At 47.8% G+C, this 27,310-nt stretch overlaps 1 protein-coding gene across 2 annotated transcripts in view; it reads right to left on the bottom strand.

Annotated features, from left to right (window-relative positions):
- PI4KA (phosphatidylinositol 4-kinase alpha) overlaps positions 1-27,310 on the bottom strand; it is a 2,470,135-nt gene that overhangs the window by 1,065,018 nt on the left and 1,377,807 nt on the right. The window lies entirely within an intron of this gene.

The following is a 27,310-nucleotide window of genomic DNA, read 5'->3' as shown; positions in this document are numbered from 1 at the left end:
CTCATCAATGATAATAGTTTCCCAGGGCAGCTCTTGTGCTAAAACGTTCCCGCAACCAGGGAGTGCCCGAGACCTTGCTCAACCCTTTTGTCCGAGCACTCTGATGCTGAGGCACAGGTTGGGAGTGCAATGATAAATCCATGGGCAGAACAGACATCAGAAATATCATTACTGAGATGTAAGTGTTCTTGTAATGTATTCCTTCCTCCCACGGATTTGCATTCGATGATAGACTTCCCTAGACATACATGGATCTGGAGGAGAGCAAGGGGACACCATTACTAAACCAGACTACTTTGAAGGACTAGAATGTCCTGCCCTAGAAGGGAATACAAGCAGTAATGTTTTGATAAAGTGTCCAAATAAATCAACAGAGCTGCTTGGCAACTGTTGGAGACAGGGATCCCTGCAAAGCATAGGTGGCACCCAACCGCTGGTCGATTGAGCCCTAAAACCTTCAGCAACATCTTTCCCAACCAGAAAATAGCATTCAAAGATGCAGAGAATAATCCACCTAGACAGGGTCTGTTTGATTGCAGCCTTGCCAACATGTGCCCCAGCATAACCCACGAAAAGCTGGTAATCTTTCCGGACGTTACTGATCCGAGAAATATGCGAGCTGAGAGCCCGCACTGGGTCCAGAAAGTATGGGGCAGAGGAAAAATCCTGGAAGGTGGATATTTTGAGAGAGATGGAAATTGGTGACCAACTTCAGAAGAAAGGAGTGCCTCACTCTCAACGTCACCTTCTCTTTGGAGAAAGCCAAGTAAAGAGGTTTAACAGACAACACCTGGAGCTCACTCAACCACCTCAGGGAAGTGATGGCAACCAGGAAAATTCTAACTGGCCGAGTTCTTCGAAAATAATTCCCAGACACTCTGCTTTCTTTAAATGGCAGATCTTCAGGGAACTGTGCATGCGTTTACTGTGCACTGTGTGAACAGGAAGAGGCGGCAGGCTATGAGGTAAGCATGGGTTGGGGAGGAGTAGATGTGTGTGTGTGTGTGTATGTGTGTGCATGGGGTGCCTGTGTGTATGTTGTTGGGAATGGTAGGTGGGTCAGGGGAATAGTAGTACAGGGGATGGGAGTGCCGGGGTTGTCTTCTACCTGATACACATCTGGGCATAGGGGGAGGCGAGCAGGATGGAAACCGGGGTTGCAGAGGTGTCCCCCGCATTTGGGAAGAGTATGGAAGGAGTCACAACAACGGGCCAAGTCACCCGGGCTTTGCTGAAATCGGCCTGCAGGGAAACAATGTCGAACCAGAAAATAACCTCTAAGAGAACATGAGTGCGGGGGCTCAAATGGAACGCCTATAATAAATGTCAACACTAAATTCAAGTTACTCGCCGGAAAGACAAACTGGTGCGATGGAAATGGATTCCACAATCCCTACATAAATTGCATAACAGTAGGAATTATAAAGAAAAGGCCTTGCTCCGGAGTCCCTTTAAATACTGAGGCAGCAGCCAGTAACCCTTACACAGTGACGTTCTGCATGGCCGTGTGACATCAAAACATTAAAAACGGAGGTAACGTGACAGGATCAAGCGTCCAGACCTCTCTCATTGCACCAAGCCGACAATGTACGCATATACAGGAATAAATAGACTTGGTGGTGGGCATTTGGCCTGGGAGTAGCACATTTGGACATCACCGGACAAGTCCCACACTCCTTTTATCTCAGCAGCCAGGCATGAAGGTTCAGGCTGCTGAGGTTTCGGTGGAGAACATTCCCGTCTCACTTGAAGAGTAGATCTTCTCTTCTCGGGAGGCACCAGGGAGGGCAGATGGACATGTCCAGCACCTGCAGGCACCATGTTCTCTGAGCCCCAACCGAGCAATCACGATCAACGTGGGCCAGAAGAGGTGCAATCTCATGAGAACCTGCGGGATGACAGATAGGCTGGAAAGCATTGTGAAGGTTGAACATCTAGTTGACTGTCAAAGCGTCCCTCAGAGCTGCTTGCAGAGGACATTTCCTGGAGCAGAACAACTCACACTTCCTATTCACACTTTAAGCAAAGACATCCACTCTAGGAGTTCCCCAATAGGAAAAGATCTCCTCAAGGACTTCCAAGCAGAGCTCCCACTCATGCAAAGCCGAAGTCTAGCTCCTCAAGGCATCCGCTGTAACATTCCTTTTTCCAGAAAGATGAGCTGTCATCAGAGAAATGTCATTCTCCAGAGTTTAGACCCACAGTCACATAGCTTCTCTGCACAGTGGCAAAGACGCCACACCATCTCGCTTATTGAGGTAGTGCATGGCCACTGTGTTGTCTGCCAGGACTAACACAGACTTACCTTTACAAGAAGGGAGGAAGGCAACCATGGCCAGCCCGATTGCCCTCAATTTCAGCATGTTGATATGTTATCAAGACTCCAAGGTAGACCACAGTCCGCTCACCATCAGATCTGACAAATGAGGGTCCCAACCCTTCACCGTCACATCAGGGACGACTGTTACTGGAGGCCAAGGTTGCTGAAGCAATGCACCCTTTAACAGGTTATCTCACAGGGACCACCATGCAAGGTTTCGAGAAACCTGACTAGATGCCTGCATAAAATTGGATGTGTTCCCTTGAAATTGAGATCAATGGCAACAAAGGAGCCATTGAAGTGATCTTATGCACAGTCAGGCCTCCAGGACTAGTGAAATGGAGGAGCCATTAGACCCAGCAAACGCAGGAAGGCTGAGGCGGAAAGTTGTCCCTGGGATTGGAGGACTTCTACCATCCAAGAAATGTTTGCAACTCCATCCTCAGGCAGAAATGCTCTACCCAGGCGAGTGCCCCAGACTGCCCAGATAAACCAGAGGGACTCAGACAGCGAAACCTGAGACTTTTTGAAGTTTAGGGAAAAGCCCAAGCTATGCAACAGACTGCACATGCGGAACAGATGTGTTGACCTCTGTCCTACTTTGGAACCAGAAAATAGATTGAGTACCATCCCCTTCATTGTTCCAAGTGCGGTACCAGTTTGATCGCGCCCTTCGCCAGACGTTGACAGACTTCTCCCAAAAGGCAGGAATCTGAAGACAAAGAGGAGTTGTGAAGAGGATGGTCTGGAGGGCGTTGAATTAAATGGAGACAGTAACCCTGTATCTGTAAGGCGCGAGTGTCGGACTTGGTGCAAAAAATTCAATGCTGCACTGGGAAATTCTCACGTACACTGGGGACACGTGGAGGAAGTTCTCCTCAAAGGGCCTGGCACCTGGGTTGGCTGAGGGGACTGTGAAGGTGGGAATTTCGCCTCTCTGCCTCTACCTTAGTATTGAACCTTTGGCCTGCCGGAAAGGTCCATTGCTTTCCATGCAAGGTCCACGGTCTAGGCACAGTTGACGGACCACACAATCCATCCATCGCAGGTCACCCAACTGATACCCCTTTTCATCAGCTTTTGCAACTATTGTCCATTGCTTCACACCCTTAACTTGATTTATGGCATTTGCCATCTGCACCAAGTTGCTTTAGTTCCACTCAAAACATTCTCTTCATTTGCTTGATTTCTATGTGACATTCAGAAATGCTCATTCAATCATATTTTCCTGTTGCTTTAATTCTGTACTATATTCAATAATGCTTTCAGTTCTATTCAAAAGAGTATTTGGAACTCATACACATTACTCTTTCACTTTGATGTTCAGTATTGCAAGCATTTTCCCTTATGCAACTCAAGGTTCTCTCTTACATGATTGCTTCTTTCAAATTTGGGTCTCTGAAGCCCTAACAGTCTTTCTGTATGTTCCCTTCACGTATTCGATTCTTAGTATAGAGTTCTGCCCCTTCTAGACCACTGGTTTTCCACGCACTTACCAGCCTTCTCTCTGCGGGCGGAGAAATGCTCTCTGGGCAGATGAGCGGCCTGACCCTCCAAAGCAGTTGCCTTGCTTCTGGTCCTCTTGCGGCCTCTTTTGTTCCGACCTGCCGTCTTGCTGCCTGATCCCTCTCTCTCCGCCTCGTCAAGTGTCACAGCCTCCAGGTTGCACAACGGTTCCCTTCGCACAACTCGCCACAGCTCCTGATTACCGCCAGCAGGTTTCTCCTCCTCACACTTTTATACTCATGAGTATAGTTAAGGGCCCACAGGTGTGGGTCAGTTCATACAATTACCTGACCATAGTTAAAAGGGACATGCCTGATCCTTACAATGCTCTGCAGGCCTCTTACTCGTCTCAGTACTAGAGTGGTAAAATGCTCTACCAGTATTCACCATGCTTAGTTGCCTCTTCCTCGTCCCAGTAGCACATTGTGTTAAATGATGGCAAATTGGAGGAAGTGTGTTATAATAGCCCACAACGTCTGGGGGAGGGTTAGGATGGCCTTCATAAGGGAAAGGGGGATACAATGTCTTGCCTGTGGATATCCTCCCACAATCGCCAAGAACCCTCCACCCAGGTGATCCTCCCTCACTTCTCCGTGCCCAGGTTCAGGATACAAAAGTGATGGCCTTTCCCTGGGCACCTGAGAAGAGGATCCAAGGGGAGTAGGTGTGAGGATACCCCAGGTTTCTCAAATGGTCAAAAAGGCAATCAGTGCTGGTATGATCACCCTCAGCTCCAGGTTTATGTGAAGTTCTGTCTCCACCAGGGACTACAACCCGGTCACCGTCAACTCATTCAGTCGAGCGCCCCAGCCTTTCAGAGATACATCCGTTAATACCGTTGGCCTCTGGCCACGGTGACCAAAACGGTTTTCCCACAATCACATTCTCTTTGCAATTCCACCACAGGAGATCCTGGCGACTCTGCTGAAGTTGAAGTCTCTCATACTGCTAGAGAACTGAGACCTGAGTTCCCATTGGAGCGATCTCATTCTCAAATGGGCCTCTGGCAAGAGAAAGATGCAAGATGCCATGAGGCAGAGCAACCGTAAGGAAGTCTAGGGCTGGAAGGTATTGGATGTTGTGGAATCTTGTGACCATCTGCTGGATGTGTTTAGCCCTGTACTCGGGAGGAAAAGCCTTGTCCGAGGGGAATACAGGACCGCTCCGATCAATTGAAGCGTTTAAGAAGGTGTCAGCTGAGACTTCTTTAAGTTGAGGGAGAATCCCAGTCTGTGAAGGAGGTGACAGGTGTGATTGGCATGATTCGAACACTGTGTCCTGAGTAACAAATCGCAGATAGAGAAGGACATGAATCTCCCCTTTCCTGAGACGAGCTTCCACTACCGCCAACAGTTTGGTGAAAACCCTCGGACAAAGGTGACCCCAAAAGGCAGAACTCGAAACTGGTAGTGAGCGTTGCCAATGAGGAACCTCAAGTTCCTTCTTGTGCTTTAGATGAATTGGCACATGAAAGTAAGCACACTGTAGGTCGCGTAACACCAACCAGTCCTGAATTTCTAGGGACTGAAGATCAGGAACTTCGAGAATGTTATCTTGATCTTGTCCTTCCTGAAGAACTTCTTTAAAGAAATGGTTCGCCCAAAACAAAAATTGTATTGCAAAAAAAGATGGGCAATAACAAAAAAAAAAAATCGATTGGCACTTTTTTTTTTTTAAAGTCCCTATGTAAAATTTGGAGAAAATGAAGCTCAAAATTTTCAAAAGGAAGCACATGGGGGCATCCATTTTGTGAAATGGATGCCCGCCTGTGCTTGCTTTTGCGGCACTAATGAAGGAAAAGCCAGCCAGCTGTAGTAAACAAAAGCTACCACTGGGTGGCTTTTCTTTCATTGGTACCGGGACTCGGAGGGCGCAGACCGGAGACTACAGGCAGAAAAGCTGCAGCTGCATCTCGGTAAGTGCTATTTATTTTTTTAAAAAATAAGCGCTAGCTGCGTTTTTTTTCCTAAGTTTTCCGGGCTGGAGGAGCCCGGAAAACTTAGAAATAAAACTGCAGCTTTAAAAACGTTGTATTTATGTTTGCGGTAGCTTTTGAAGCTACCGCACACATATATACAATGCGGTTGTGTTTGAAAACGCTGCGGTTTTTCGTTCCAAGTTTCTCAGGCACCTCCGGCTCGGAGGAGCCTGAGAAATTTGGAAAGAAAAACCGCAGCGTTTTCAAACACAACCGTGTTGTGTTTCTGCCTAAAGCTGCTTTCCCATTTGGGGCTTTCGGCCTCCCCACGGGGTGCCCGAAAGCCTCAAATGGGAAAGCAGCTTTAGGCAGAAACACAACACGGTTGTTTTCTGAAATGCTAAACGCTGCAGTGTTTCTGCCTAAAGCTGCTTTCCCATTTTTGGGCGAACCATTCCTTTAAGTATCAGTTTGAGGATGGGTCACAGATCTCTGTTCTTTTTTGGGACCAAAACATAAAGGGATTACCAGTCCTCGTTTCTCTCCTGCACTGGTACCAACCTCATTCAGGAGTAGTGGCTCTGGAACATGATGTAGCCTGGAAAAAGGGAGCCGTCTGGTGGATGCCTTAAAACGGGGAGGCAGTATCCCTGAGAAATCACCTGCCAAACCCATCCATCTTAAATAGTACTGCACCATTTCTGAAAATGGTGTGACAGACGCCACCCTACCGGTGTGGAGTGGCACAAGCCCTCAAAGAGGTTTTGCAGCAGGAGCGCACTGGAGAGGACAGACGTCGAAGCGGTCTTTGTCTTGCCCCTTCTACCTCTTGAAGGTCGAGAGAAAGGTCTCTGGCCTTGGCAGGAGGTTGCTTGTTTTTCCTCTTGTCCATAATTATAATATTGAAAGGGTTTGCCCTTCCACTGCGCGGACGTCCAAGTTGGCTGCCTTACTGCAGCTCCTAGCGACTTTGCTGCGGCCTGAAGCTTCTCAAAGCTATTGCTTGCTTTGGGTCCAAACAAGTGTAATCCCTCAAAAGGCATATCAAGCAATTTTGACAGCATTTCCTGTGCAAAGCTGGATTTCTTGAGCCAGGTGCGATTTCTCATGACAGAACCCGCCGCCATAGATCTTCCGACACAGTCCGCTGTGATGAGTCCTAACTGTAGGGCTTGGCGACTAGCTTCTTTCCATTCTTCCATTATGTTAAAGAAACCATCCATCTCCCCCTCAGGGATGGGCTCTGCCGCTTCAGCCACCACTGACCATAGGGTATGGTTGTACTTTGCAAGTGCACAAGGTGCTTTTACTGCCTTAAGTGGTATGATGCCTGAGGCAAACAAGTTTTGGGGGAGAAAGTTATATCTTCTATTGACCCTGTGTGAGGGAAAAGAAGGTTAGGCGCTTGTCTTGGTGCCACCAGTAGCTGCCTGCACCACCAGACTGTCATGTGATGGATGTCTGACGAGGAACTCCGGGTTGGAGGAGGCTGGTCTGTATTTCCTAGCAAAGTCCTTGTGGACTGCTGGCCCTGAGCAGGGAGTTTTCCATAGCAACAAGAGAGGATTTGTAATGGTGTTGTGCAAAGGAAGGACAGTTCCAACCTTTGTTCCCTTGTCCAGAATTTCTGTAAGGTCACGGAATTGGCCACATTTGCCATCATCTTTCTGTATGCCACACTAGGGTGTGTTTGAGAATCTCCCTGAGGACCTGCTATCTCAGGGGAGTTATCCAGACCACTTGCATCATGCCGTCATGCAGTATGAAGGCAAGATCAGCCAGTCTATGTTCCTCTGTCTGAAACTCCTCAGGCGGTCGAGAGATCAAGAGGCTTAAACCTAAGGTGAACCGGGTCATCATCTTTGTCAAAGATGCCTTGGAATGAAGACATGAAATCCCTTTTGAACTTATTGCAAAACTAGAAGTCAAGGGGTCTTCGAGTAACAATGCCAAACAGTCCTTCGAGGCCAACGCAGCATCAAAGAAAACGGCAGCCACCGAAGTGGTCGGTGGCGTCGACAATTCTTGAATAATTCTCGAGGATTTCACCGCTCGCTGGCAAAGAGGTTGCTGAGCCGGCTTATTTGGGTGTGGTGGGCTCGACTTCCTGGAGGAAGAGAGATCAGGCGGACACGCTTTCTTGAAGACCTGCATCAATCTGATGCAAAATTCCCACTTTTTTGCAGAAGCAATTTTAGAGGGGAAGCGTATCTGTTTCTCCAGTGACGAGACCGTGGACAAGTGCCTCCTCCTCCTCCTCTTCTTCTTGGATGACGACAAATGAGTCGCTCCTTGAGTGGGATCTCTTACTGTGCTTCTTTTACTGCTTGTTTTCCCTCTCTGGCGATTTTCCAGCAGCAGACCCCTTGCCTTCATCAGGTTTACATTTCCACAGCAGCATATTTGGCGACTTTGAAGTCGAACGACCCAGGGACGATTTGGAGTCTCTATCCTTTAGGGCAGTTGGAGTCATGCTGTAACATGAGCCGCAATGCACCACAGCATGGTGGGCACTGAGGCCCAAACAGACAAATTCCATGGAGGTTGGTTAATGACATTTTAGCTCTGCAATCAAAGTACTTTTTAAAACCTAAAGGTTTTGGAGTCGATATGCTAAAAAAAGAATACAAAAAATGTAAAAAGGTGTATTTTAATAAAAAATAGATCAGAGTTTTCTATGAGGTGATTCAAAGTGGTGCCGAGCATTGTGCTGGGCACGCAGAAAAAAGAAACTGAGGTCATGGGGCGCCAGACGTGCCATTCGTACCAACGTCAATTCTCATCCAGTTCCGAAGCCAACGACTCAAGGACACTCTATGCCAGGCCGCTTAGAGTCCCTTGCTGGGAAAAGGTTTCTGAGAGTTCTGCAAAGCAAGAGAATATATCAAAGATGAGGAATCCGTGGAAGGACACTATCCATTAGAGCACAGATGCACAACATAGGACCAGCGGGCCTAGTATGGAGCCGCAAGCTGCTTTTTTTGAGGCCCCCCGCAACGTGAAAGACTTTCCTAATGAGGGCAGCACAATAGCAACAACGGCTGCCCTCCATTAGGAAAGTCTTTGTTTGCTGGGCCGGGAAAATACTGATCCTTGACTGGTTCAGTACATTCACTACGTAGCTCTTACGAGCCACGTAGTAGTGCGTCTGACGCACCAGTAGAGGGGCATCACTGCGGCTGGCGTGGCTAATCAGGCTTGTTGCTGGAAGGCATTTCAGCCTCATCAGACCAGCCACAGAACAAGTTAGAAAGTGGTCTGCCCGCCCACGCACACCAGCTCGTTGGCCAGCTTGCCTGCCTGCCTCTTTTCCAGTAAGCCAGCCAGTCAGCCTGCCTGCCGGCCTTCCCCCGTACCCCCGCCCCCACTCCCTCTCCCCACCCCCCCCAAAGATCACCTGCTCGCCTGCCTTCCAGCTTGTCTGGCCTCCTGCCAGCCCACCTACTCTTCCAGGTAAGTGCATTTTTGTTTGGAGGGGCTGGCGGTGCTCCAGGGATGGCTTTTAGGTGGGGGGGGGGGGATCATGGTGTTTTGTTGGGAGTTGAGGGGGCATGGGGATGGCGCTTGGTTGGGTGTGGGGGTCATGGACAGCACTTTTGGTTGGGGGTTGGGTTCATGGGGATGGCGTTTGGTTGGGGGTGGGGGTGCCCCATGGGGCATAGCTTTTGGTTGGAGGTGAGGATCATGAAGAATAGCTTTGGGCTGGTGGTGGGGACCATGTAGCATAGCTTTTGATTTGGGGGAGGGGTTGCAGGGCATAGTGATTGGTTGGGGATGGGGCATAGCGTTTTGGTCGGGGTGGGGGTCATGGGGCATAGCATTTGGTTGGGGGTGGGGGTCATGGGGCATAGCTTTGGGTTGGGGGTCATAGCGTTTGGTTGGGGGTGGAGGCCATAGGACATAGCATTTGGTTTGGGGGTGGGGGAAAAGGGGCATAGCTTTTGGTTGGGGGATGGGGTTATGGGGCATAGTGTTTGGTCGGGGTGGGGGCCATAGGGCATAGCATTTGGTTGGGGCTGGAGGTCATGGGGCACAGTGTATGGTTGGGGGATGGGGGCCATGGGGCACAGCTTTGTAGTTGGGGGGTGGGAGCCATAGCTTTTGGTTGGGGAGTGAAGGTCATGGGGCATAGCTTCTGGAGAAGGGCTGTAATCACAACTTTCTTCAGATTCTTTTGTTGTTCAATTGTATTCTGTGTAGATTTTTTAGCCTGTTTTATTTAAACAAAGAAAGCAGCTTTTGTTTCATTTCACTCCTTCACGCACAGCAGCTTTACAGGTCCCTTTTTACTTCTGCTTTGTAGTGAGTCCTGATTGGACTAGTGCGATACGATGTGTCATTTAACTAGGAGGTCAAGGCGAACGTGCAGCAGTCAAACACCGGATTCTCGCAAAAGTCAAGCCAGTCTCCGCTTGTCTGCTGTAAGTCTGCACTGTGGATGCCCCCCGCTTGTCCGGGACCACTAGCCCAAACAAGTTTACTGTCACTTGCTCCTTAAACAATGGTCTACCTCTGGGGTAGAATTAAATTGCAGATGACTCTTATGAGACTCCTGTTAACACTGCCCTCCACGCCTACTTGATTAGTACGTGTTCTTTGGCAGCACATACATTTGAAATGTTTTGTTATCTTCAGGAGCACGACCCGGATATGGTCTGTGTTATGGAGTTGTGGGTCTACCCCACATCAGACACCGATACTGTCCACATTTTGCATAGGGGCTGTTCAATCCTACATGTGGATCGAGACTCTGCCCACCCTGCGGGAGGCATGACTTTTCACTTTAAGGATAACCTTGAGTGCTTACTCATACCATTGGCATTAGACATCAAGCTGAAAGCAATGCTCATCTTGATGGCTTTTCTCCATCTGTTGTACTTCATTTGCTTATTGTATATCGCCCTCCCTCGTCGAGCTTCTCCTCATTTGAAAAAACGTATTTCGCCATGTTCTCTGATCTGGCTTTAATGTATAGTAATTTGAGTATTCTTGGGCACTCTAACATTTGGATGGACTCTCCTCAGGATACGGTGGCTGTATATCTTTTAGCAAATATGGAAAATCTATCTTTATATCAATGTGCCATTGGTCCCACGCAAAGGAAGGGGCACTCTTTGCCTTCATTTTTGCACCTCCTTAGTTAGGCCGTGTCTCGCCAGTCTGTCTTTAAGCTGGTCTGATCAATATTTTATTACTTCTGAAATCGGTCTACCTTCACCTTGTGGTGTGCCTGCTTAATCTAAGACAATGCAAAGAAAGTGGAACCTGGTATAGCCTTCTGCCTTGGACACACAGATCATCACAAACTCCCATAGACCCTTTTCCTATTACCTTCGCCACTAAGTTAGCTCATCTCAGCCTGTTCTGAGGCTGCTGAATGTCTAGCACCCAAGAAATGGGTTTGAAAATCTGCTCAACCCTCAGCTCCTTGGTATTCCACCGAGCTTCGTGCCATTCGGTCTGTAGTATGTCAAGTGGAATGCAAATGGCACGCAAAGTATGATCCCTCGCTTTTATCATAATGAGCTGCAAGAGGCAAAACTGAGTTATTACGCAGATGTTATTTAATCTGCAGTCAATACTCCTAACAAGTTTCAAACAGTCAAAGATTTTCTTTCTCCGTGACTAGCACCTACAGTGCCAACCTCACACAATCTGAGATAATCTGTCTACATTTGGGAGAATATTGGAGGCCTTTCACGCTCTGTTGATTGAGTTTCTGTTCATTCTTCACCTTCTGCAAAATGCTGTGATTCACCATCCTTTGACTCCTTTAAGTTGACAAATGGTTTGACTATTGGTTTAGCCATGATGGGGCAATCATCATCTCTGCCTGATGATATTCTGTTTGCTTTTTTAAAATCTATATTCTACTCTATTGATACAAGTTTAGAAGAGGCGATAAAATCGTCTCATCTATGGGCAAATTCTGTCAGCTTTGAAACATGCGCTGGTGATACCATTGTTTAAAAAACCTACTCTAGATGCGGCCCAACTTTCTCATTATTTCCCTATTTCCCTATTTACCTCTTTTTATGAAATTGTTAGAGTCAGTGTATGCCTCAATTTATGTCCTTTTTAGAAGACCATCATATACTCGATCATTTTCAACTAGGTTTTTAGCCTCATATGGGCACTGAATATTTTTTGGTATCAGTAGGGGATGATCTAATGCTTATTAGGGATAAAAGCGGAGTGGCAGAGCTAATTTTGTTACACCTATCTGCCGCCTTTGATACCATTGATCATGCTACACTCTTGGAGGCAGGTATCTCCGGTTTGGTACTCTAATGGTTCCAGGCCTTTCTGGCATCATGTTTACAATATGTTTCATTACCAACTTTCAAATTGTCTCCAGTTGCAGTTTCTTCTGGAGTCCCCCAGGGCTCTACTCTGTCTCTGTTACTTTTTAACACCTTTATGTTTTTCCTATGCTGATGACACCCAGATTTTATGCTATCTCGATTTGGAACGTGAAGAAACAGCTACATGGTTAACATCCTGTCTTGAAGCTGTGGGGGATTGGATGAGCCACAATTGGCTGAAACTTAACAGAGACACGACTGAAGTTCTGTTGTTAGGCCCAGTGGGTTCCTCAGAGCTTTGAACAAATGATTTTTGGAAATCGACCTTCGGGCCTTTACCAATCCTATCTCAAACAGTAAAAAATCTTGGTATTAAAATCTCAGCCTCTTTATTAATGATATGATATATGATATGATATGATATGGCATTTGTAACGTGCCTATACACAAGTGTTTCAAGGCGCGATGAGGCAGGGAGGGGGGAAACAAGGGGAGGACAGACAACGATCCTACTAGGCCAGGTGTCATTCAGATCGTGCAAGTGCAGGGGTAGGGGGAAGGAAGAAGTGCAAGGGAAAGGGGAGGGGGGGGGAAGTGCCATACAAGAAAAGGGCCAGCTGGTGGCAAGTGCAGGGTAAGTGCAGACAAGTGCTGGGAAGGGGGGGGTTGTAGGGATACAGAGACAGTCCCGCAGTGCAGGGGTTGCCAGGGAGGCAGTGCAAGTGGAGAGTGGCTGGGCCCAGGACCGAGGTCGGTGAGAGTGGCCCAGTTGCAGATTCAGTGCAGTTTCAGTGAAGAATTAGCAGGGGAGAGGGAGAGAGAAAGCAGAAGCAAAGCAGAAGGTTTTTAGGTGCTTCCGGAACCGGAGATGGTTCTCCTCAAATTTCAGGGAGGCAGGAAGGCTGTTCCAGAGAGAGGCCCCTGCCGCGGAGAGAGATCTACCACCAGCTTGTTGCTTCGAGAAGAGGCTGACCCTGAGGGAGTTGGAGACGGATGAGCGAAGGGCCCGGGAAGGAAGATATTTAGGAAGAGAGAGTTGAAGGTATTTAGGCCCCAGGCCCCAGAAGGCCTTGTGGACAATGCAGAGGGTTTTGAACTTTATCCTCGCAGCCACTGTGAGCCAGTGTAGAGATTTCAGTCCTGGAAGGATACGGTCCCTGGGCTTGAGGCCAAGGAAAATTCTCGCAGTTCTGTTCTGGATGAGTTGCAGAGGGCGGAGAGTGGAGGCAGGCAGATTAAGATAGAGGCTGTTACAGTAGTCCAGCTTTGAGAGAACCAGGGCTCGGGAGACAGTGAGCTTCTGGGGGAAGGAAAGGAAGGGAAGAATACCTCTGAGGAGGTGCAGCTGGTAATGTGACTTCTTAGAGACGTCAGATATATGAGGAGAGAAGGAGAGTGTGGAGTCGAAGATGACACCGAGGTTTTTTGCCTTGCAGGTAGGAGCAGGAAGAGGGCCAAGAGAGGCCGGCCAGAGAGCTGCAGGGAAGGAGGGAGTGGGTGTGCCGATGAGTAGAATCTCAGTCTTACTGGCATTAAGGCAGAGGTCATTGGCGGCACACCATTCCTGGATAGCAGACAGTCAGAGATGATGGAAGGAGAGGAGGAGGCCGAGAGTAGCCTGAAAATGAGCGGGGTATCGTCCGCATAGCACTGAAAGTTGGGGCAGAGAGCGGCGATGCGGTGGGCAAGGAGTGCCAGATACTGGTTGAACAGCCAGGGAGAGAGATTGGATCCCTGGGGGACACCACAGGTGGAGAAAAAGATGTCAGAGAGGAAGGACCCCAGTTGGACCTGGGAGGGACGATTGGAGAGGAAAGATGTCAGCCACGCCAGAGCCTGACCAGTGATACCCAGGTTATCACAGAGACGGTTGAGCAGGATGGCATGGTTGACAGTGTCAAAGGCAGAAGAGAGAACGAGCAGAATGAGAACACACAGAGTGTTGGAGTCGAGGTTCAAGAGCAAGTCCTCACGGATGTTCAGGAGAGCAGTTTCCGTGCTTCTGGCAGCTCTGAAGCCAGATTGATGGTCATGAAGACTACCAACAGATTCAGCATGGAGGTTAAGCTGGGAGATGGCCAGTTTCTCCAGGAGCTTGCCCAGGAAGGGAGTGATGGAGATGGGGCGATAGTTAGCCGGGCAGGAGGGGTCAGAAGAGGGTTTCTTAAGAAGAGGGTGCACAGGGAGTGCTTAAGGGGGGATGGGAAGACTCCAGAGGCGAAGGAGTGCTTGCAAAAGTCAGCCAGGGCAGGAGCCAGGGAGTCGATGTGGTCCTTGATAGTTTTGGAAGAACAGGGGTGAACCTGTTTAGACAAGACTTTCATAGATCGGATTTGTCTGGAAACCTCATCAGCAGAAAAAAGGGGAAAGGCAGAGAAGGAGGGAGGAGGGGTGGCTGCAGAAGGGCAAGAGGAAGAGCCGGGAAGAGAGGGAGGGAGGTGATAGGAGGAAAGTGAGGACAGGATGTCCTGAGTTTTAGAGATGAAGTGAGAGGCCAGTGCAGTGCAGAGGGCCTGGGAGGGGACAGGAGAGGTAGAGACTGCAGCAGGGTTGGCAAGCTCCTTGCAGATTTTAAAGAGTTCGGCCGAGTTGTTAGATGCCGCAGAGATGCGGGCTTGGATAAGGGCTCTCTTCTTGGTGAGAAAGGAGAGACGGTATTGCCTTTGGAGCAGGCGGCAGGCCAGTTTGTCAGAGGAAGAACATAAAGCATGCAATTTCCTCTCTGCCACCCTGCACTTGCGTTTTAGGGTGACGAGATCCGAGTCATACCAGGAGTTACATTTGGCTTTGGGCTTCAGGTGGATTCTCATGACGGGGGCAAGGATATCAAGAGTATCAGATATAGCAGAGTGGAGCATGGAGAGGGCTGTGTCAGGGTGGGAGTCAGCCGAAGGGGGAGGGAGGGGCGAGAAGGTGTCAGTGAAAGCCTCAAATGACACACGCTTCATGGGTCGGATGACCGAGAAGGTGGGTGGCAGTGAGGAGGGTGGCTTTGCCTGTGGGGTAGGGAGGGTGAGGTGGGAGGATAGGAGAAAGTGATCACTCCAGGGGAGAGGAGTGGAGAGAGTGACGGAGAGGGGAAGGTCAGAAGAGATCAGAGCATCAAGAGTGTGCCCTGCAGAATGGGTAGGCCCAGGCGGGAGAATAGAGAGAGAGAGTCGCAGAGGTCACGAAAGAGTCCCGTGGGGGGACAGGAGGCATCCAAGTGGATGTTGAAGTCACCAAGAATGAAGAGTTGAGTGGTTGAGGACAGGAGTGAGGAGGATAGGTCAGCCCACTCAGAGAGGAAGGAGGAGATTTGACCAGGTGGCTGATAGATAGTAGCCACGGTAAGGGAATGGCTAGGAGAGAGAGAGCGTCAGCAGACAAGACACTCAAAAGAGGAGTAGGTCTGCGTAGGAGTGACAGTGGCAGGAATCCACTCAGGGAAGATAAGGGCCCCACCCCCCCTGCACGGTTGGGCCTGGGCACGGAGAGGATCTTGTAACCATCAGGTAAGAGCGTGTCAAAGCTGGTGACAGAGCTGGCCGTGAACCATGTCTCAGTGAGACTGAGGACGTCAAGGTCCAGTTCCTCAAGAAGGTGACAGATATCAGAGGAATGCTTGATTGCACAGCGAGAGTTAAGAGTGGCAATGAGGAGAAGGTTGCCATCCTTGAAGGACTTCCGGGGAGGGGTACAGATCAGAGGTACGCCCTGCGGAGGTGTAGAAGCGGGAGGTGAAGGAGCACGAGAGGGGGCAGGGAGGGAGGGTAGAGGCAAGGTAGCCGAGGACAGAGGAGGAGGGACAGCAGGAGAGGAAAGGAAGTTGATGAGGCGTGGGAAGCGTCTATCAAAGAGGTGAAGGTTGGCCTGAGGGCCTTGGACCAAGACGGTCCCATTAGCGCAGACATTAATGATGGCCTTAGAGGAGTGGAAGGAGGCCAAGAGGACATCCCAACGGGTGCCGCCATTAATGGGAGAAGAGGAGAAAGGAGAGAGCACAGAGACCATATGAAGGGTCCATAGGTCAGGCGAAGGCACGAAAAAGAGGATGTCAGTGAGAGTTTCCTTGGAGCAGGCACTAGTGTAGGTGTCAGCGATAGGGAGGCCTGGGTTGGAGACCAGGATGTCCTTTTTAAACTTTTTCCTACCAGATTTAGTGAGGAGAGCAGGATAGTCAATAGAGAAGCAGTTAGAGAAAATAGGCGAGATGGAGAGCACCATGGAGTAGGAGGGAGTGGGGGGGGGGGGGAAGACAGACGATACGAGAGCACGCAGGCAGGAAGTGAGCGGCAAGCCCAAGTTTACCACATTTCAGAACAGTAAAAAGCGTATTAGGTACAGAGGCCACCTAAGTTTGAGAATCCTGCGAGGGGAGAAAAACCCTATTTTACCACATTTCAGAACAGTAAAAAGCGTGTTAGGTACAGAGGCCACCTAAGTTTGAGAATCCTGCGAGGGGAGAAAAACCCTATTTTACCACATTTCAGAACAGTAAAAAGCTCAGGGTAGTTCTAACAGTGGAGGCTCAGGGCAGTTCTATTTGTAGTGCTGGCTTCTTCAAACTTAAAACTGTTGAAGAAAGTAATGCCATACATTCCAAATAGTTTTCATGACAATGTCATAGCTGCACCATTAACGGCAGCCTTGAATACTGCAATGCAATGTTTGGTGGCACAGCCTTCCTGTCTACTAAATCGCCTGCGGGTGTTGCAGAATGCTGCTGTCTGCCATTATTTATGTATTTGGATTTATTACAGCACACAAAACTCTCAGGTATCTAGGCGCTAGTTACATTGAGGGAAAAAGACGAAGGGGGAGCTGGTGTGGGAATGTATTAGGAGGAGTGATGAGTCTTAGGAGGAGCCAAGTCTAAGTTTCTGCAGAAGGTCCACTAGGCCGGTTCTTTTCGGAGTGCTGGAGTGAGATTGTTCCAAGGTTTGGCGGCCACGACCGTGAAGCATTTACCTCCCACCGAGAGGCGATTGAAGCTAGAGGATCTTCAGGAAGTGAGAGTTTGCAGAGCTAAGAGGTCAGGCGGGGTAGTATTTCTCTATGCAGCTTGAGAGGTAGGTCGGGAAGTGTTGGAGAGACATTGATGGACCAGGGACAGTGATTTGAACGTAATCCTTTCTCAGATGGGCAGCCGATGTGCATCTCTCCTGGCTTTTGAAATGTGGTCAGATTTAGAGAGACCAATGGCCGCTCATAGAGCATTGTTCTGAATCGTTTGAAATTTGTTCAGGTTGCGCTCAGACGTACCGGGATATAAGGCGTTGCCACAGTCGAGATTGTCTCCTGTGATAGCTCTTGCAATGGAGAGGCGGTTGGGAATGGAGAGGAAGGGCCTGCTGGCATGAAGCAGTTTGTCTGTGTAAGCCGCAGACAAGGCGATCGAGTTCACTTGTTGCAAAAGGTCAAGGTTAGAGTCCAGGTAAACGCCAAGGGTCTCGTCAGTAGCAAAGCCAGGGATTCTATTTCTGTCAATGGTAAACTCCTTGTAGGCTGGGTCAAAGTTGCGTAATGTGGAATGGGAGCAAACAATGAGGATTTTGGTTTTATCATCATTGCAGCAGAGTAAGTGAGAAGCTCCTAAATGACATTTACAGTCAAATACAAGCCTAGATGGCCAACCATGGCCTTTGTCTCAACAATGACAAAACCAAGATCCTCCTTATTGGCTCCAAACTAAGACTCCGTAAACTAGGTTCAAAATATTCCACATTCTCCATTGATGGCAACCATATCAAAGTTGACAAAGAAGTGTTAGGCAGAAACCTGTGCAGTTCCCTCTGGGACCACTGCAAAAGATTTAAGACTACAGGTGTTGGCAGTAAACCCACTTGGTAGCAGTCCGCACCACACAGATTCACTGTGGTAGCTGTGGCTGAGCAGTCAGACTTCCCTCAAGAAGAGTTAGGCAGTATATAGAGGATACGCAATAGGTACAGAGGCACAGTAGTACAAACAAACACTGACCAGAGCTAGGTGTAAAAGTATAAACTTATTTATTAAAGACACACTCATAAATTACACTAGCACAGAGAAAAGGTAAGAAGGTCAAAACACAGTTACTATTACTCATATGTACATCCCTAATCATTTGTTGGACAGTTCTAAGTTAACACCACTTATTTCCAACCAGAGGTGAGCGCTTAACGTTAGATGGTACTCCAACAAGTTATTAAAAAAAGGGAGGGAAAAGGCAGAAATAAAGAGAGCAGTAAGATAAAACACTTTTCACATAAGGTTAGCAAAGGCAGACAATGGTGGAACAAGGAAATTTAGTTTGGGCCGCTTTAGAGGGAGCCAGGCGAAAATATGCCCAAGATCACACACCGTCTCAAGTCTTTACAGGTGAGTAGAAAAGGTTTTACTACGTTTCCGAAAAGTTTAGTTAGGGTGTCCCAGGCCTACCCAGGGTCGAGAGCCGAGGACTAAATCTACCCCGTACAATCGGTGGCAAGGGAGGCCAGGCGGAACACAGTACCTTTAAAAGTGGAAAGGATCCTCCAGCGGTGGTAGTCGTTCCTGGTAGTGGGTGCAAGTCGCGGCGTCGTCCAGAGGAAGAGGTGATCTCGACGTGGAGGAAAGCTGAAGGTCGTTGCACTACCAGGGATGAGGCCAGCCGTGGAGTTTTCCGCACACAGAGGATTTTACCCCTCTTTCGCGGTTGAGGTAAAAAGTGGTATCCCGATTGGCGGAGTGCTTGGCACAGGCCAGGCGGCCACGAGATGCTTCGGGACGGCGAAAAGAAGGCAGCAACTGGTTGTCCCCACCAGTTAAGGGAAGAAGACTCTCCGGCGGGAGATCTCCTCTGTCGTCGGGAAAAGTGGTGAGACGGTTCCGCAGGGCTCCACCGGTGGTGTCGTCTTGGCAGGTCGGCTCAGCTTCTCCCTCTTCGGCTTCTTAGGTCCTGTGGCGACTTCTGAAGAACCAGTCCCAAAAACCCTGCTTTTATGCAGCAAACCCCCATTCATGCAGCCTAGCTGTCACTCAAACATGCTAAGTGGTGAGCGGGGTGGCTCACCACTTGGGCCAATCACACAAGAGTGCGACATGAGTTGGCAAGGCAACTCAGTCCAGGGTGCCTAAACCCCCTCCCACACCCCCTGTGGTACCCAGACAGAATGGAACCACTTTGGAGGGCTTCTGTGCAGAAGCCCGCCAAAAGTGGAACAAAGGCTCGACTCGGGTTCAGGGTTACTGAAGTGAACCTAGATGCCATTTTGGTGGCGAGTACTGGCGAAAAATCCCAACCGGTGAATTTATTTTAATTAAATAACCCGGCGGTATCTTTAACATTGCACCAAAAAGTGGTGCATTAAAAACAATGGGAAATCCCATTGGGAAATATTCCGGTGGAATATTTCCGTGGTATCCACTGCCACCAGCCAGAACTCGGCGAGGGGGGACGGGACAGTACCCCCTCGACAACAGACCCAGGGGCAATCTAATTGCCCCTACCAGTACTTCCACAGTAAGATGGTTTGTACTGGTTAAGTTCCTAAGTTTAGACTAGTAAAGCTAATGGTAACTTTACTGACCCAGGGAGACAGTAGTCAGTCCCAGGGTGTGGAGTCTATGTTTGGGGGTCTCTATGACACCCCTGTGTTACTGCACTGAGGGTGCTGTGTAACACACATTCCAAAAACCAATGATGGCCTATGGGGAAAATTACCCCCTAGCCCATAAGCACATAACAAGTCACAGAAAACACTCTCAAATCATGTCCAGGAGTGAGGGTAAAAGAGTCTCACTCCTGGCAGGAGAAAAAAATAAACCCCAAAAAATCCAGCACAGCTGCTGGGGGACTCACTAGGTTAGGAAATTCAGCCTGAACAGAGAATTCTCCCTAACAAGAAGCAAAGACTCTAGGTTTTTACCTAGACTCGGCGCTAACTCTCCTAAACAAATCAACGCCACCTCATCCTCCACGGCCTATACTACCAAATTAATTAATGCTTTCAGACCTGTTCTAAACACAGATAGTTGCCTCACACTAGCAAGAGCTCTCATAATGTCCAAGGTGGACTATTGAAACACCTTATACCTAGGTTCCAGCAAGAGAAACATGCACAAGCTACAAGTAATGCAAAACAATGCGCTGCAAGCATCCCTCAACATTCTTTGCTCCAATCACATCTCTCAAACCCGCCGCAATACCAATTGGCTCCCTATCAAGACAGGATAACCTTCAGAACGCTAATGTTCACACACAAGTGCCTCAACAACTCAACCACTAAATACCTTATGAACAAGTTCTCCAGAAAATAATCTTCTAGACCCACTAGAGCTAACCACGCTCACTGCCTAAACATTCCTAAATTCAAACTTACTAAAGCCTGGGACTCCAGTTTCCCAGTACTCGCAGCCAAAACATGGAAAAAACTACCTGCAGAATTCAGAACCGACCCAGTTTTCCTCTCATTTCGGAAGAAAATAAAAACTTGGCTCTTTTCCCTGTCTAACTGACCATGCTGCCTCATATACCTCTGAACATTCCCTTGCTACCCACTGACATGACCTCAGATCTATAACCCCTGTCTGAACTAATTCTGCTCAAACACCAGACGTCTGGTGCATTTGTATAATCTGTATGCTATACTGTAAATTGCAAGATATTGGAAATTGTATAACTGATTGTAAATGTTTGCACTGCTGCCTGTTGGATATTATTGTTTCATAATGTGTATTCTGTAACCATGTATCCAAGAACTGCGTCCAGTTACCCCTGGGTTAGGCGCTCTATATAAGCAAATAAAACTAACAAACAAACAAAGCTACCCAGTTTTGTATAACGTCATACACTGAGTTTATGGTGGCTGAGTTCTGAGGGTAACAACTGGAAAGGGGGATAAGGAGCTGCATACCGTTGGCATAGTTCGTGTGGGAGATGCTGAGCAGGTCAAGGTGGTCGAAGAGGGGTTTTGTATAAATGTTGAAGAGGGTGGGGGAGAGGCAGGAGCATTGGGGAACTCTGCAGGTGATGGGAGCAGGTGCGGCAAAAACATTGCAGTTGCCAAGAGTATTGCATACGGCCTTGCCTTGCCAAGTTGCCTTGCCAAGAGTATTCCCTACGGCTGTTCGGTTACAACTGTTAGACGCGACCTTCATTGGCTTCCCGTCATAGCTCGCATTAAATTCAAATCTCTCTATATCATTCATTGTGCCTACGATGACAAAGACGGTCTTTCTCTGCAAAAGAAATGTCAGCCTTACAGTCCTGGGAGGGCACCAAGTTCTGTTTCTTCTTTTCTTCTTGCTGTCCCGCTGCTTAATCAGGAACTTTGTGGTGAGCCTGCCTTCTCTGTGGCAGGCCCCAAACTGTGGAGCTCGGTCCCTGTGGCCCTTAGAGGTATTTCTGATTTTAATCAATTCAAAGCCCGTCTCAAAGCCCATCTGTTTATGCAATCTTGTAGCCTGCCTATTGGTATTCTTTAAGCACCATGATGCCTTTGATGAATTACTACATAGATAGATTTATAGATAGATGACGGGGACGTGGGGCACAGTGTGTGGATGGGGGCTAGTGGGCATAGTATTTGTTTGGGGGGGCCATGGGGCATAGCTATAAGTTGAGGTGGGGTCATGGGGCATAGCGTTTGCTTGGTATGGTAGGGAGCAATAGGGAGGGGCCAGGCCCAAGCCATTGGAGGAGGTGGGGGGGGCTACGGCCATGTCATTAGTGGAGAGCATAGGGAGGAATCAGGGCTATGCTTTTGGAGGGGAATGAGGGGGGAATCAGGGCCATGCTGTTTGGTGGTGGGCATGGGACATGCCATTTGGTATGGGTGACTGTGGGGTGGTGCGAGCCACGTGTTAAATAAGATTTTAACTTTAGAGCTAAATCTACCTCACTTGTGAAAACCCCAGAACTTTTTGCAGGAGTGGTAGATAATGTTCCCTATACCCCAGTGAGGGGAACCTTTTCCCACACTCTCAGATCCTTTTACCCTTTTTATGGGAGTCACATTTAAGACTCCATAGTGTCCATTTAATTTTATACTCTGACAACTTTTGGGATATACCTTTTTATTGTTACAGGGCTGCACTTTGGGCTCCCCTTTTAGTTTCTCTGGCTAACCTTGTGATAACTACAGTTCCCAAAGGTAGAAGGGATATTTCTATCCCTTCTACATTTTGTTAGGTGAAACCAGCACAGCCCACCTTATGGGGAGTGCTGGGGAGATGCAATGTATCCCCTTTCTCACTAGCACTGTAACAATTCTGTTACAGGGACAAACTTAGCTTAAATGGCTGGTGGCAGTGAACCTTTTGACAAATGCAGTGCACATTTACTGCAGGCTGTTTTCACGGCTGCGGTATAGGCACCCATGGGTGCCCATTTTACCAAAGCGGCCCCTGTTTTATTCTTTTGCCATTGTTGTGCTTCTTGGATCTTCCCCTGTCCTCCAGGGTGGGGAAGTCCTTTGTGTGAGTTATATCTTTGCAGGAGACCTCAGTGAAGCCCACCCATGCTCCAGAGTGTCTGCGAATGAAGGAATAAAGGGAGGAATCCAACACGCTGCATCCGTTTGTACAATCCCGAAAGCTGAAGAGTTAGTCGACCACTGGACCTGAATCCAAAGAGGAAGAAAACACATCTGAGATAGTTTCCAGCGACCGGAGAGCCTGCTGTGCAACTTGTGTCTGCCGTTACCCTTCCTTCCAAGCAACCTGGGGACTTAGAAAACGACAACCCTGACCCAGAGCCTGGTGAGATCCACTGACTCAAGAAGACCTGCACTTTGAGCCATCCCACGTCGTGCTGCGACCTTGCAGGCTGCAATACCCCAATACCCCAATACCCTGTGACCTCGAGCCATTGTACGGTGCATGGTCTTCGGAATTCCGAATCGAGCTGAAACTTTAGTGGTAACCTGCTGGACCTCCAGAGGCGCGATTCCAGTCCTTGAAGTCACCCCAACAGAGTGCTGGACCAGATTAGCGACACAAATCCAATCAGCAATATTCAGTCTTCTGCTGGCTCCTGAAAAGGGTGCTAAAACCACAGAGCTGCTTCCAGCCATGAAGAAACTCTTGCCTGGAGCCTTCCCCAGTGATCCTTGCTGAAAAATCCCTTCCAAAGTCCTGTCTTCAATCTTCATGACAAAGGAATCCATTGACCAGGTTTTTGGCTGCGGGTCCTGAAGTCTCCCCCACTGCAACTCTACTTCCGTGCTAAGGTACTATGTTGGCTGGGGTATTTACCTATCTTAAGCCTTTGTGATTCCTGTGTAGCTTTGGGGTGTTACTTTTGATTGGGAGTTCTCTCATCCAGTTCACCCAGGCCCACTGCTGATATCCTCCTAGGGTGTCTTCTCAGAAGTCCCAAGACCCTTTCAGCCTTTCTAAGTGTAAGACTTACCTGTTTGAGCAGTCTTTTTGAGCAGCCTTCCTTAGGAACTCTTGACTTTCGTGCCTATCCTGAACTGCTTGTTGGACACTACAGACTTAGAGACCCTCCTTCTGCCACTGAGAACACTTGTGCTCCAAGAATAAGGGAAATGCTTTCTAAGGATTGGGCATGTTAACTAGAAAAGAGAATACATGTTTAAAAGTGTACTTACTTGCAAGAGTTGGTTGGTAACTGTAACTCTGAGAGTGGGCAGTTACAAAAGTTCTTACTTACCTTGAATGTGTTCTGCCATTCTGAAAAGTACATGCAAGATTATTTTACTCACCTGTGAATTGGTTGTGCCTCTTTCGGAAGTGCAAACTGTATTGCTCTAGGGAATGTGTTCGTAGTGGCCTGGACGTTTCCACTCCTGTATGAGTATCTTCCAGTCTCCGTCATTCCTCACGTGATCAGGAGGTTGAGAAAGTTCGGGAAACACATGATCCTAATTGCCCCGAATTGGGCCAGGAAGACTTGGTACCCGACCTTCTGGACATGTCAATCTGTCCTCCAAATAGGTCTTCCACTAAGAGGACCTTCTCTCCAAGAGGTGGGTCAGGTTCTCCATCCAGAGGTGAAAACACTCAGCTTTCGCGCATGGTTTCTGAGAGGCTGAGATACAAGGATTGGCACCTCAAGAATGACGTAATGGAGATTTTGCTTTCGGCCAACAAAGTCCTTGTACCGTTGCCGTTGAAACAAATTCTGCAACTGGTGCAGGGACAAGAATGTAGACCCTTTTCTGTGCAAAACACCTGATGTGTTATCCTTTCTACTATCCTTAGCCCATCTGGGACTCCATGTTAGAACTATTAAAGACTATTTGACTCATGTCCTTTAAGGTTGTTAACCTTTAAAGCCATTCTCTTGGTAGCTCTCACTTCAGCCCGTAGAGTGAGTGAGTGAGTAGCAGGCACTTTCATCCAAGCCACCCGTTACTATCTTCCATAAGGATAGGGTTGTTATAAGGGTTAAACCTTCATTTTTACCCAAAATAATTTCTCATTTTCATGTAGGACAGACAATTATTTTGCCTTCTTTCTATGCCCCACCTCATCCTGGCAAGGAGTTCCAGGCAATACAGACACTAGCTGGTGATCCCTCGATAGAGATTAAGGCTGCAGACAAGGGCGGGGGTATAGTGATCTGGGAAGCAACCAAATATGGCCAAGAAGTCTTGTGACTTATGTCTATCCCAGGCCACTATACTCGGATTGCCCATGATCCATCTAAACCTATCAAGGACAAGATTCTGGCACTCACAGAGGAAGGTAACCATGCAGGGTTTCTTTCGACAAAAGAATCTGAATACATTAACTTTTCAGAGGGCCAACCTCCCTGTTCTACATCATGCCAAAAATACATAAAAATATTGAAAATCCTCCAGGTCGGCCCATAGTCTCCGGCTGTGGTTCCTTACATGAGCCTATATCTAAATACATCGATTTTTTTATAAACCCTTGGCCATGGCTACTCCAACCTTTTTACTGGACTTGCGTGATGTAATTAACCTTGTCGAATTAAGACCATTTGATTCATCCACACAAATACTGGTCTCTCTAGATATCGAGGCGTTATATACAAACATAACCAAAGAAAGAACAATTCTCAGTTTAAGAACAATTCTAGACAGGAGACCACCCCCTCATATTGTGCCAACAGAATTCCTGTGTAAAGCAGCTCAATTGGTCTTGACCAATAGCTTCTTTAAATTCAAGGAAGAATTTTTTCTACAAAGCAAGGGTACGGCCATGGGGTGTACCTTTGCCCCAAATTTGGCCAGCATTTGTATGTCTCTACTTGAGGAAGAAACATTTTTACACACTTCCAACCCGTTTAGAGAAAAAAAATCAAGATATACCGTCGATACATCGATGATATATTCATGATCTGGGAGGGATCCATGGAAACATTGCTGTCATTTGTGGAATGGCTCAACAAAGTAGACAGACATCCATTTCACTTTTGAGTATTCCACCTCGAGAATTGCATTCCTGGATCTATCAATCTTTTCTGATGGAGGTGTCCTCCATACTGAATTACACAGAAAAGCCACCAAAAGAAATGCAACACTAAAATATGAGAGTCAACATCCGGTAAGTCTTCTGCGTAGTTTACCATACGGCATGTTCTTGCGATTACGCTGCAATTGCACAGACATTAATAATTTTACAAAACATGCCCTGATCTTGGAACAAAGGTTATTGGAACGTGGATACCCTAAAAGTCTCATAAAACAATCCAGAAAAAGAGCCCGCTTTGCAAATAGAGAGGCCCTACTGTTACCTAAAGCCCGGCTACAGAAAAAAGAACTAGTATGCGTGTCAACTTTCTTCCAACACAGCGAAGCCATAAAAGGCAAAATACTAATAAACTGGCGCATTTTAAATGCATCAGGAACTATGTTGCCCAAACCTTTCTTCGCATTCAAAAAGAGTAAAATCTTAAAACAGAAAATCACATGTGCCAGTAGAAGCAATTCCAAACCCGCCATGATACGGGACTTTAATCAAAATCCGGTCTTCGGGCGTTACCCATGTACCACTTGTGTGGCTTGTAAATTTTGTAAAAAAACGACCTTGTTCTTTATGCAACAGAAAAATTGGGATCTCCCCATCTTCACGACTTGCAAAAGTAAAAATGTAATTTATGCAATTCTGTGCCCATGTCAAAAAATGTACATTGGAAAAACGACCCGGGAAGTGAGTACCCGGATCAATGAGCACCGATTGAAAATAAAAACTCGTAACCTCAATGCCCCGATGGTGATCCATTATGTGGAGATGGGCGACAAAGCAGATCAAATAGAATGGTTCTGTGTAGAAAAGTTCTTTGGTCATAACCCCACTCAAATCCTAAAAAATCTAGCCTACAAAGAAGAACTATGGATCTTTAATTTAAAAACATTGACTCAGGGGTTGAATACTTTGGAACCCTGGCATTCAGGCACATAATACTCTCAACTGATCTGTCCCATGTTGAACTCATGTTGTTTTATCTCCATTTGTACATATGCATTGGGTCAGTCATCAGTCCATACTAGATATGCTTCTCAACATGGATGCATTAATTATTTCTATTGGATATATTCCATTAGGCAGTTATGTTGTTCAACAGGACGATCGGATCAAGATGTTGAACAAATGCTACTTACACCAATTTTTTTTAAAAAAAAACTAATTGCTTACAACATGAGCTTCTTGAATGTTCCAGTCTGGTTTTTGACAACATTAATTGCTCATTTTAAAATCACGCCACGTAGCACCATTTTGTGGCTAATATGCAAGCCACGTGTATCAACGATCAAATGTCTTTTAGGTCCGTTTATACTGAACAACATTATCGTTAAGTAATTTAACTCCATAGTTGAGTAACCAGCGTAGGTTTCGTGATTTGGCCGGAGTGTTTCTGTTGCCTCGGCAACATGACTCACTTTGCCTTTGGGGCATGCCGCATGTCGCCGTCTTGTGACAGACGTGTGGGTGACGTGCATCGGTGGTCGTATATCTCCCCCGGGAGACCCCCCCCCCCCCGACTGCATGCCGAGCTACGTGCATTGCCTTGGTTTGGCTTTGTGCTTGGGCATTTTTGCAATGCAAGCCACTCGTGAGGTGTTTACTTTGAAGCCACTTCGCCTAGCATTCACAGGTGATTTATGCACGTGTCACGTGTACTAACAATCACGTGTTTCCTAGGGTGATCGTCATCCTATCAACGCGGTACAGCATAACCACGTGATAGGATGTCAGGTGCTTTTAACACGCCAGAATGATGACGCAGTTCAGATGCGCGTCTTTTGCTCTCCAGAACTGGCCGGAGATTACCCAAGTGTTTAGCTGGGCCTGCGGACTTCCGTTCCCGTTCCTGCCGCGGCTACC

Source organism: Ambystoma mexicanum, chromosome 10, assembly GCF_040938575.1.
Source record: "Ambystoma mexicanum isolate Mex_15411 chromosome 10, UKY_AmexF1_1, whole genome shotgun sequence".
Classification (NCBI taxonomy): Eukaryota; Metazoa; Chordata; class Amphibia; order Caudata; family Ambystomatidae; genus Ambystoma; species Ambystoma mexicanum.
Note: the sequence above shows the minus strand (reverse complement) of the source record. Positions and strands in the feature narration are given on the sequence as shown.